Source organism: Arachis stenosperma, chromosome 4 (genome assembly GCF_014773155.1).
Source record: "Arachis stenosperma cultivar V10309 chromosome 4, arast.V10309.gnm1.PFL2, whole genome shotgun sequence".
In the NCBI taxonomy this organism is placed as follows: Eukaryota; Viridiplantae; Streptophyta; class Magnoliopsida; order Fabales; family Fabaceae; genus Arachis; species Arachis stenosperma.
Genome location: NC_080380.1, coordinates 89,903,179 through 89,915,753, shown reverse-complemented (window position 1 = coordinate 89,915,753; position 12,575 = coordinate 89,903,179). Strand labels below are relative to the sequence as shown.

The window sequence follows — 12,575 nt, the reverse complement described above, 5'->3', positions numbered from 1 at the left end:
GTTGGGCATCACCGTTGTCAGTGGCTACAGTCCCGTCCTCTCAGTGAAAATGTTCAACGCGCTCTGTCACAGCACGGCTAATCATCTGTCGGTTCTCAATCAGGTTGGAATAGAATCCAGTGATTCTTTTGCGTCTGTCACTAACGCCCAGCCTTCAGGAGTTTGAAGCTCGTCACAGTCACTCAATCCTTGAAGCAAGTAGGAATGAATAGTCCAAGAGTACTCTGGGGTCATATGCTAACCCCACTACTGCTTCATATGGGAGTAGTATCTGTATACCCTCCATTGGAGTTAGTAGCTTTGAGTTGAATCCTCAGCTCATTATCATGGTGCAGCAAAACTGTCAGTATTCTGGTCTTCCACATGAAGAACCTACAGAGTTTCTGGCACAATTTTTGCAAATTGCTGACACAGTACATGATAAGAAAGTGGATCAGGATGTCTACAGATTATTACTGTTTCCATTTGCTGTAAAAGATCAAGCTAAGAGGTGGTTAAATAACCAGCCTAAGAACAGCATAAAAACATGGAAGCAGCTGTCAGAAAAATTCCTGAATCACTATTTCCCTCCAAAACGGATGACACAGCTGGTGCACGAAATTGTGATCACTACAACTTCGCACAACTAACCAGCAAGTGCACTGGGTCGTCCAAGTAATACCTTACGCGAGTAAGGGTCGATCCCACGGAGATTGTTGGTATGAAGCAAGCTATGGTCACCTTGTAAATCTCAGTCAGGCAGACTCAAATGGGTATAGATGATGAACGAAAATAACATAAAGATAAAGATAGAGATACTTATGTATATCATTGGTGTAAGAGCTTCAGACAAGCATATGAAGATGCCTTCCCTTCCGTTTCTCTGCTTTCCTACTGTCTTCATCCAATCCTTCTTACTCCTTTCCATGGCAAGCTCGTGTAGGGTTTCACCGTTGTCAATGGCTACCTCCCATCCTCGCAGTGAAAGCTAATGCACGCACTCTGTCATAGTACTGCCAATCACCGGTTTGGTTCCCTCCCCTACCGGAATAGAATCCCTCTTTTGCGTCTGTCACTAACGCCCAGTAGGTTATAGGTTTGAAGCACGTCACAGTCATTCAGTCATTGAATCCTACTCAGAATACCACAGACAAGGTTTAGACCTTCCGGATTCTCCTGAATGCTGCCATCAGGTCCTGCCTATACCACGAAGATTCCGATTAAAGAATCCAAGAGATATTCACTAAGCCTCAGATGCTTGTAGAACAAGAGTGGTTGTCAGTCACTTTGTTCATGAGTGAGAATGGTGATGGGCGTCAATCATCACCTTCATCAAGTTGAAGAACAAGTGACATCTTGGACAAAGAACAAGCGGAATTGAATAGAAGAACAATAGTAATTGCATTAATACTCGAGGTACAGCAGAGCTCCACACCTTAATCTATGGTGTGTAGAAACTCCACCGTTGAAAATACATAAGAACAAAAGTGATCATTGGTTTCGGCCCCAGAGAGGGAACCAGAAGAACCAAGATGATAATACAATAGTAAAAGGTCCTATATATAGAAAACTAGTAGCCTAGGGTGTACAGAGATGAGTAAATGACATAAAAATCCACTTCCGGGCCCACTTGGTGTGTGCTTGGGCTGAGCAATGAAGGAATTTCGTGTAGAGACTCTTCTTGGAGTTAAACGCCAGCTTTTATGCCAGTTTGGGCGTTTAACTCCCAATTAGGTGCCAGTTCCGGCGTTTAACGCTGGAATTTCTGTAGGTGACTTTGAACGCCGGTTTGGGCCATCAAATCTTGGGCAAAGTATGGACTATTATATATTGCTGGAAAGCCCAGGATGTCTACTTTCCAACGCCGTTGAGAGCGCGCCAATTGGGCTTCTGTAGCTCCAGAAAATCCACTTTGAGTGCAGGGAGGTCAGAATCCAACAGCATCTGCAGTCCTTTTGAGTCTCTGAATCAGATTTTTGCTCAGGTCCCTCAATTTCAGCCAGAAAATACCTGAAATCACAGAAAAACACACAAACACATAGTAAAGTCCAGAAAAGTGAATTTTAACTAAAAACTAATAAAAATATAATAAAAACTCAACTAAAACTACCAAAAACATACTAAAAACAATGCCAAAAAGCGTACAAATTATCCGCTCATCACAACACCAAACTTAAATTGTTGCTTGTCCTCAAGCAACTGAAAATCAAATAAGATAAAAAGAAGAGAATATACTATAGACTCCAAATTATCAATGAAACTAAGCTCCAAATTAGATGAGCGGGACTAGTAGCTTTTTGCCTCCGAACAGTTTTGGCATCTCACTTTATCCTTTGAAATTCAGAATGATTGGCTTCTTTAGGAACTCAGAGTCCAGATAGTGTTATTGATTCTCCTAGTTAAGTATGATGATTCTTGAACACAGCTACTTATTGAGTCTTGGCCGTGGCCCAAAGCACTCTGTCTTCCAGTATTACCACCGGATACATACATGCCACAGACACATAATTGGGTGAACCTTTTCAGATTGTGACTCAGCTTTGCTAGAGTCCCCAATTAGAGGTGTCCAGGGTTCTTAAGCACACTCTTTTTGCCTTGGATCACAACTTTATTCCTTTCTTTTTCTTTCTTTTTCTCTTTCTCCCTTTTTTTTCGTTTTTCTCCTTCTTTTTCTCTTTTTTTTTTGTATTCACTGCTTTTTCTTGCTTCAAGAATCATTTTTATGATTTTTCAGATCCTCAGTAACATGTCTCCTTTTTCATCATTCTTTCAAGAGCCAACAATTTTAACATTCATGAACCACAAATTCAAAAGACATATGCACTGTTTAAGCATACATTCAGAAAACAACAAGTATTGTCACCACATCAAACTAATTAAGCTAGTTTTAAAGATGAATTTGAAATCCTGTACTTCTTGTTCTTTTGTGATAAAAACAGTTTTCATTTAAGAAAGGTGATGGATTCATATTCATAGCTTTAAGGCATAGATACTAAGACACTAGTGATCATAAGACACAAACATGGATAATCATAAAGCACTAAAATTCGAAAAACAGAAAAATAAAGAACAAGGAGATTAAAGAACGGGTCCACCTTAGTGATGGCGGCTCTTTCTTTTTCTTGAAGATCCTATGGAGTGCTTGAGCTCCTCAATGTCTCTTCCTTGTCTTTGTTGCTCCTCTCTCATGATTCTTTGATCTTCTCTAATTTCATGGAGGATGATGGAGTGTTCTTGGTGCTCCACCATTAGTTGTCCCATGTTTGGAACTTAATTCTTCTAGGAAGGTGTTCAGTTGCTCCCAGTAGTCTTGTGGAGGAAAGTGCATCCCTTGAGGTATCTCAGGGATTTCTTGATGAGAGGGGTCTCTTGTTTGCTCCATCTTCTTCTTAGTGATGGGCTTGAGGTCATGCCTTCTCAGTTGAACCGGCTTTGGATGCCATAAATGGTTATGGAAAAACAAAGAGTAATGCTTTTACCACACCAAACTTAGAAGGTTTGCGCGTCCTCGAGCAAAAGAAGAAAGAAGAGAGTAGAAGAAGAAGAGATGGAGGAGATGGAGGTGGTGAAGAGGTATTGAGGTGAATGGTGAATGGGTGAAGAAGAAGAGAGAGTGGTGGGGTTGGTGGGGATCTTGTGGGGTCCACAGATCCTTAGGTGTCAAGGAAAAGTCATCCCTGCACCAAATGGCATCAAAAATCACGTTTTGAGCCAATTCTGGCGTTAAACGCCGGGCTGGTGCCCATTTCTGGCGTTTAACGCCAGGTTCTTGCCCTTTTCTGGCGTTTAACGCCAGTCTGGTGCCCCTTTCTGGCGTTAAACGCCCAGAATGGTGCCAGACTGGGCGTTAAACGCCCAACTGCTAGCCTCACTGGCGTTTAAACGCCAATGAGTTCTTCCTCCAGGGTGTGCTGTTTTTCTTCCTGTTTTTCATTTTGTTTTTGCTTTTTCAATGGATTTTGTGACTTCTTATGATCATCAACCTACAAAAAAACATAAAATAACAAAGGGAAATAGATAAAATATAATCATTGGGTTGCCTCCCAACAAGCGCTTCTTTAGTGTCAGTAGCTTGACAGATGGCTCTCATGGAGCCTCACAAATGCTCAGAACCGTGTTGGAACCTCCCAACACCAAACTTAGAGTTTTGGTTGTGGCCTCCCAACACCAAACTTAGAGTTTGACTGTGGGGGCTCTGCTTGGCTCTGTTTTGAGAGAAGCTCTTCATGCTTCCTCTCCATGATGATAGAGGGATGTCCTTGGGCCTTAAACACCAAGGATTCTTCATTCACTTGAATGATCAACTCTCCTCTATCAACATCAATCACAGCCTTTGCTGTGGCTAGGAAGGGTCTGCCAAGGATGATGGATTCATCCATGCACTTCCCAGTCTCTAGGACTATGAAGTCAGTAGGGATGTAATGGTCTTCAAATTTTACCAGAACATTCTCTACAAGTCCATGAGATTGTTTTCTTGAGTTGTCTGCCATCTCTAGTGAGATTTTTGTAGCTTGCACCTCAAAGATCCCTAATTTCTCCATTACAGAGAGGGGCATGAGGTTTACACATGACCCTAAGTCACACAAGGCCTTCTTGAAGGTCATGGTGCCTATGGTACAAGGTATAGAAAACTTCCCAGGATCCTGCCTCTTTTGAGGCAGTTTCTGCCTAGACAAGTCATCTAGTTCTTTGGTGAGCAAAGGTGGTTCATCCTCCCAAGTCTCATTTCCAAATAACTTGTCATTTAGCTTCATGATTGCTCCAAGGTATTTAGCAACTTGCTCTTCAGTGACATACTCATCCTCTTCAGAGGAAGAATACTCATCAGAGCTCATGAATGGCAGAAGTAAGTCCAATGGAATCTCTATGGTCTCATTTTGAGCCTCAGATTCCCATTGTTCCTCATTGAAGAACTCAGAGGAGATTGGTACACGCCCACTGAGGTCTTCCTCAGTGGCGTCCTCCTCCTCTCTTTCCTCTCCATATTCGGCCATGTTTATGGCTTTGCACTCTCCTTTTGGATTTTCTTCTGTATTACTTGGGAGAGTACTAGGAGGGAGTTCAGTAATTTTCTTGCTCAGCTGTCCCACTTGTCCTTCCAAATTCCTAATGGAGGACCTTGTTTCAGTCATGAAACTTTGAGTGGTCTTTATTAGATCAGAGACCATTGTTGCTAAATCAGAAGTACTCTGCTTAGAACTCTCTGTCTGTTACTGAGAAGATGATGGAAAAGGCTTGCCATTGCTAAACCTGTTTCTTCCACCATTATTGTTATTGAAACCTTGTTGAGATCTCTCTTGATTCTTCCATGAGAAATTTGGGTGATTTCTCCATGAAGAATTATAGGTGTTTCCATAGGGTTCTCCTAGGTAATTCACCTCTTCCATTGAAGGGTTCTCAGGATCATAAGCTTCTTCCTCAGATGAAGCATCCTTCAGCAGAGCTATCCAAAGACATCTTGGATAGTCCAGAGAGACCATCATAGAAAATACCTATGATGCTCCATTCAGAAAGCATGTCTGAGGGACATCTTCTGATTAATTGTTTGTATCTTTCCCAAGCTTCATAGAGGGATTCTCCATCCTTCTGTCTGAAGGTTTGGACTTCCACTCTAAGCTTACTCCATCTTTGAGGTGGAAAGAACTTTGCCAAGAAGGCATTGACTAGCTTTTCCCAAGAGTCCAGGCTATCTTTAGGTTGTGAGTCCAACCATATTCTAGCTCTGTCTCTTACAGCAAAAGGGAATAGCATCAGTCTGTAGACCTCAGGGTCAACCCCATTAGTCTTGACTGTGTCACAGATTTGCAAGAACTCAGCTAAAAACTGATGAGGATCTTCCATTGGAAGTCCATGGAACTTGCAATTCTGTTGCATTAGAGAAACTAATTGAGGCTTAAGCTCAAAGTTGTTTGCTCTAATGGCAGGGATAGAGAAGCTTCTCCCATAGAAGTTGGGAGTAGGTGCAGTAAAGTCACCCAGCACCTTCCTTGCATGGTTGGCATTGTTGTTGTTTCCGGCTGCCATGTGTTCTTCTTCTTTGAAGAATTCGGTCAGGTCCTCTAAAGAGAGTTGTGTTTTGGCTTCTCTTAGCTTTCTCTTCAAGGTCCTTTCAGGTTCAGGGTCAGCTTCAACAAGAATGCCTTTGTCTTTGTTCCTGCTCATATGAAAGAGAAGAGAACAAGAAAATATGGAATCCTCTATGTCACAGTATAGAGATTCCTTGAGGTGTCAGAGGAAAAGAAAGGTAGAAAACAGAAGTAGAAAATTCGAACTTGTCCAAGAAGATGGAGTTCGAATTTGCATTAAGGAATAGTGTTAGTCCATGAATAGAAGGATGTGAGAAGAAGGGAAGTAATTTTCGAAAATTTAAGTAAAAGATTTTGAAAACATTTTGAAAAACACTTAATTGATTTTCGAAAATAAGAGTGGAAAAGAAATCAAGTGATTTTTGAAAAAGATTTTGAAATTAGAAATTAAAAAGATTTGATTGAAAACTTGTTTTGAAAAAGATGTGATTAAAAAGATATGATTTGAAAATAATTTTAAAAGATATGATTTGAAAACAATTTGAAAAGATATGATTTTAAAAATTAATGACTTGCCTAACAAGAAAAGATATGATTCAAACATAAAACCTTCCTTAACAGAAAAGGCAAAAAATGTTCAATCAAATCATTAATTGTTAGTAAGTATCTTTGAAAAAGGAAAGAAATTGATTTTGAAAACATTTGATTGAAAAGATATGATTTGAAAAAGATTTGATTTTGAAAAACTTTGAAAACTTGAAAAAAAATTGATTTGAAAACAAAATCTTCCCCCATTGCCATCCTGGCGTTAAACGCCCAGAATGGTGCACATTCTGGCGTTTAACGCCCAAACTACTACCCTTTTGGGCGTTAAACGCCCAGCCAGCACCCTGGCTGGCGTTTAAACGCCAGTCTGTCTTCTTCACTGGGCATTTTTGAATGCCCAGCTTTTTCTGTATAATTCCTCTGCAGTATGTTCTGAATCTTCAATTCTCTGTATTATTGACTTGAAAAGACACAAATTAAAAATTTTTGGATTTTAATAATGAGGAATAATCAAAATGCAGCTAAAATCAAATAACAATGCATGCAAGACACCAAACTTAGCAGTTTGTATACTATTGACACTAACAAAATGAAAATGCATATGAGAAACAACAAAACACTCAAGTCAATAAAATTCAAAGATCAAAACAAGGAAATCATCAAGAACAACTTGAAGATTAATGAAGACACATGCATAAAATTGAAAAATGCAAGAAGAACAGAAACATGCAATTGACACCAAACTTAAAATGAGACACTAGACTTAAACAAGAAATATTTTTGGTTTTTATGATTTTGTAATTTTTTTTTGGATTTTTCGAAAATTAAGTGAAAAGGAAAATAAAGGTATCAAAATTCTTAATGAGAATTCCAGGAATCATGCAATGTTAGTCTAAAGCTTTAGTCTAAAGGAATTAGACATGGCCGGCTAAGCTTCAGCAGGACATTGCATTCAAGAGCTAAATTGATGAGAATCAATCAGCCTTCGTGATGATAAGAACATCACCTTGAAACACTAGAATTCATTCTTAAGAACTCTGAAGAAAAATACCTAATCTAAGCAACAAGATGAACCGTCAGTTGTCCATACACAAACAATCCCCGGCAACGGTGCCAAAAACTTGGTGCACGAAATTGTGATCACTACAACTTCGCACAACTAACCAGCAAGTGCACTGGGTCGTCCAAGTAATACCTTACGCGAGTAAGGGTCGATCCCACGGAGATTGTTGGTATGAAGCAAGCTATGGTCACCTTGTAAATCTCAGTCAGGCAGACTCAAATGGGTATAGATGATGAACGAAAATAACATAAAGATAAAGATAGAGATACTTATGTATATCATTGGTGTAAGAGCTTCAGACAAGCATATGAAGATGCCTTCCCTTCCGTCTCTCTGCTTTTCTACTGTCTTCATCCAATCCTTCTTACTCCTTTCCATGGCAAGCTCGTGTAGGGTTTCACCGTTGTCAATGGCTACCTCCCATCCTCGCAGTGAAAGCTAATGCACGCACTCTGTCACAGTACTGCCAATCACCGGTTTGGTTCCCTCCCCTACCGGAATAGAATCCCTCTTTTGCGTCTGTCACTAACGCCAGTAAGTTACAGGTTTGAAGCACGTCACAGTCATTCAGTCATTGAATCCTACTCAGAATACCACAGACAAGGTTTAGACCTTCCGGATTCTCCTGAATGCTGCCATCAGGTCCTGCCTATACCACGAAGATTCTGATTAAAGAATCCAAGAGATATTCACTAAGCCTCAGATGCTTGTAGAACAAGAGTGGTTGTCAGTCACTTTGTTCATGAGTGAGAATGGTGATGGGCGTCAATCATCACCTTCATCAAGTTGAAGAACAAGTGACATCTTGGACAAAGAACAACCGGAATTGAATAGAAGAACAATAGTAATTGCATTAATACTCGAGGTACAGCAGAGCTCCACACCTTAATCTATGGTGTGTAGAAACTCCACCGTTGAAAATACATAAGAACAAAAGTGATCATTGGTTTCGGCCCCAGAGAGGGAACCAGAAGAACCAAGATGATAATACAATAGTAAAAGGTCCTATATATAGAAAACTAGTAGCCTAGGGTGTACAGAGATGAGTAAATGACATAAAAATCCACTTCCGGGCCCACTTGGTGTGTGCTTGGGCTGAGCAATGAAGGAATTTCGTGTAGAGACTCTTCTTGGAGTTAAACGCCAGCTTTTATGCCAGTTTGGGCGTTTAACTCCCAATTAGGTGCCAGTTCCGGCGTTTAACGCTGGAATTTCTGTAGGTGACTTTGAACGCCGGTTTGGGCCATCAAATCTTGGGCAAAGTATGGACTATTATATATTGCTGGAAAGCCCAGGATGTCTACTTTCCAACGCCGTTGAGAGCGCGCCAATTGGGCTTCTGTAGCTCCAGAAAATCCACTTCGAGTGCAGGGAGGTCAGAATCCAACAGCATCTGCAGTCCTTTTGAGTCTCTGAATCAGATTTTTGCTCAGGTCCCTCAATTTCAGCCAGAAAATACCTGAAATCACAGAAAAACACACAAACACATTGTAAAGTCCAGAAAAGTGAATTTTAACTAAAAACTAATAAAAATATAATAAAAACTCAACTAAAACTACCAAAAACATACTAAAAACAATGCCAAAAAGCGTACAAATTATCCGCTCATCAACAGCTAAGGCTAAGCATCCAAGGCTTCAAAAAAGGAGATAATGAATCTCTTTATGATGCCTGGGAGAGATACAGAGAGATGCTAAGAAAATGCCCCTCTGAAATGTTTTCAGAATGGGTGCAATTAGACATCTTCTACTATGGGCTTACAGAAAAAGCTCAGATTTCTCTAGACCACTCAGCTGGTGGATCTATACATATGAGAAAAACAATTGAAGAAGCTCAAGAGCTTATTGATACAGTTGCCAGGAATCAACATCTGTACCTAAGCAGTGAATCTTCCATGAAAGAAGAAGCTAAAACAGTAACTGTTGAACTCAGTCCGGTGGATTAGGCTAATGAATTCAATCAGCAATTAGACTTTCTAACTCAGCAGCTAGCCGAATTCAAGGAAATATTATAGGAAACAAGAATGGCTAACAGGAATATGGAAGTACAATTAAAGCAGACAGAAAAGTAACTGTCAAAACAAATAGCAGAAGAATGCCAAGCAGTTCAATTAAGAAGTGGGAAAACATTAAATACCTCACTTCAAAGCAGCAGAAAACCAAGAAATGAACAAGTGGATACTCAAAATCCCTCTGAGGACAGTCAGAGCCCAGAGAGGAATAAAGCTGGCGCTGAACGCCCAGACCATGCTCATTCCTGGCGTTCAACGCCAGAAACAAGCATGAATCCGGCGTTGAACGCCCAAAGGGAGCATGGTTCTGGCGTTCAAACGCCAGTAACAAACAAGGAAGTGGCGTCTAACGCCACTCCAGCTCCCACCACTGGCATTCAAATGCCAGTGGGGAATCAGTCACATACAAGTGCTGATAACAACCCTTCTAAAAAGGCTTCCCAACCCACTTCTGTAGGTAATAAACCTGCAGCAACTAAGGTTGAGGAATACAAAGCCAAAATGCCTTATCCTCAAAAACTCCGCCAAGCGGAACAGGATAAGCAATTTGCCTGCTTTGCAGACTATCTCAGGACTCTTGAAATAAAGATTCCGTTTGCAGAAGCACTTGAGCAAATACCCTCTTATGCTAAGTTCATGAAAGAGATCTTAAGTCATAAGAAGGATTGGAGGGAAACTGAAAAAGTTTACCTCACTGAAGAATGCAGTGCAGTCATTCTGAAAAGCTTACCTGAGAAGCTTAAAGATCCTGGGAGCTTTATGATACCATGTACATTAGAGGGTACTTGTACCAAGCAAGCTCTATGTGATCTTGGAGCAAGTATCAACCTAATACCTGCATCTACTATCAGAAAGCTTGGTTTAACTGAAGAAATCAAACCAACCAGGATATGTCTTCAACTTGCTGATGGCTCCATTAAATACCCATCAGGCGTGATTGAGGACATGATTGTCAAGGTTGGGCCATTTGCCTTTCCTACTGACTTTGTGGTGCTGGAAATGGAGGAGCACAAGAGTGCAACTCTCATTCTAGGAAGACCTTTTCTAGCAACTGGCCGAACCCTCATTGATGTCCAAAAAGGGGAAGTAACCTTGAGAGTCAATGAGGAGGAGTTCAAGTTGAATGTTGTCAAAGCCATGCAACATCCAGACACCCCAAATGACTGCATGAGTGTTGATATTATTGACTCTCTGGTAAGAGAGGTCAATATGGCTGAGAGTCTCGAATCAGAGCTAGAGGACATCTTTAAAGACGTCCAGCCTGATCTGGAGGAGTCAGAGAAAATAGTAGAACCTCTGAAAATCCCTCAGGAAGAGGAGAAACCTCCTAAACCCGAGCTCAAACCATTACCACTTTCCCTAAAATATGCATTCTTGGGAGAAGGTGATACCTTTCCTGTAATCATAAGCTCTACCTTAGAGCACAGGAAGAGGAAGCACTAATTCAAGTGCTAAGGACACACAAGACAGCTCTTGGGTGGTCCATCAGTGATCTTAAGGGCATTAGCCCAGCTAGATGCATGCACAAGATCTTACTGGAGGGTGACGCCAAGCCAGTGGTACAACCACAAAGGCGGCTGAACCCAGCCATGAAGGAAGTAGTGCAGAAAGAGGTCACTAAATTACTAGAGGCTGGGATTATTTATCCTATTTCTGACAGCCCCTGGGTGAGCCCTGTCCAAGTCGTCCCTAAGAAAGGTGGCATGACAGTGGTTCATAATGAAAAAATGAACTGGTTCCTACAAGAACAGTTACTGGGTGGCGTATGTGTATTGATTACAGAAGGCTCAATACAGCTACCAGAAAGGATCATTTTCCTTTACCATTCATAGACCAGATGCTAGAAAGACTAGCAGGTCATGAATACTAATGCTTCCTGGATGGATATTCAGGTTATAATCAAATTGCAGTAGATCCCCAGGATCAGGAGAAAACGGCATTCACATGCCCATCTGGAGTATTTGCATACAGAAGAATGCCATTTGGCCTGTGCAATGCACCTGCAACCTTTCAGAGGTGCATGCTCTCAATTTTCTCTGATATGGTGGAAAAATTTCTGGAAGTCTTCATGGATGACTTTTCAGTGTTTGGAGATTCATTCAGCTCCTGCCTTAACCATTTAGCACTTGTTCTAAAGAGATGCCAAGAGACTAACCCTGGTTTGACTGAAAACTGGGAAAAGTGTCAACTTTATAAGGGAAGCTTTCTGGGGCATGCAGGATTCTACAGGAGGTTTATAAAGGATTTTTCAAAAATCGCCAAACCTCTGAGCAACCTGCTAGCTGCTGACACGCCATTTATCTTTGATAAAGAGTGTCTGCAAGCATTTGAGACTCTGAAAGCTAGATTGGTTACAGCACCAATCATCTCTGCACCAGACTGGACATTACCATTTGAATTAATGTGTGATGCCAGTGACCATGCCATTGGTGCAGTGTTGGGACAAAGGCATGACAAGCTTCTGCACGTTATTTACTATGCCAGCCGTGTTTTAAATGATGCACAGAAGAATTACACAACCACAGGAAAAGAGATACTTGCAGTAGTTTACGCCATTGACAAATTCAAATCCTATTTAGTAGGATCAAAAGTGATTGTGTATACAGATCATGCTGCTCTTAAGTATCTACTCACAAAGCAGGATTCAAAACCCAGACTTATAAGATGGGTGCTGCTTCTGCAAGAGTTTGATATAGAAATAAGAGACAGAAAAGGGACAGAGAATCAAGTAGCAGATCACCTGTCCCGAATAGAACCAGTGGAAGGGGCGTCCCTCCCTCTCACTGAGATCTCTGAAACCTTTCCGGATGAGCAACTCTTTGCCATCCAGGAAGTGCCATGGTTTGCAGACATTGCAAACTACAAGGCAGTGAGATTTATACCCAAAGAGTACAGTAGGCAACAAATAAAGAAGCTGATCACGGATGCAAAGTATTATCTTTGTATGGAG

General features: G+C 41.0%; 1 non-coding gene across 1 annotated transcript; it reads left to right on the top strand.

Moving 5' to 3' along the window:
• Positions 1-5,490: 5,490 nt before the first annotated feature.
• LOC130978146 (small nucleolar RNA R71) lies at positions 5,491-5,598 on the top strand. Its single transcript, XR_009085805.1, has one exon. It is a non-coding gene; the product is annotated as a small nucleolar RNA R71 (small nucleolar RNA).
• Positions 5,599-12,575: the final 6,977 nt, after the last annotated feature.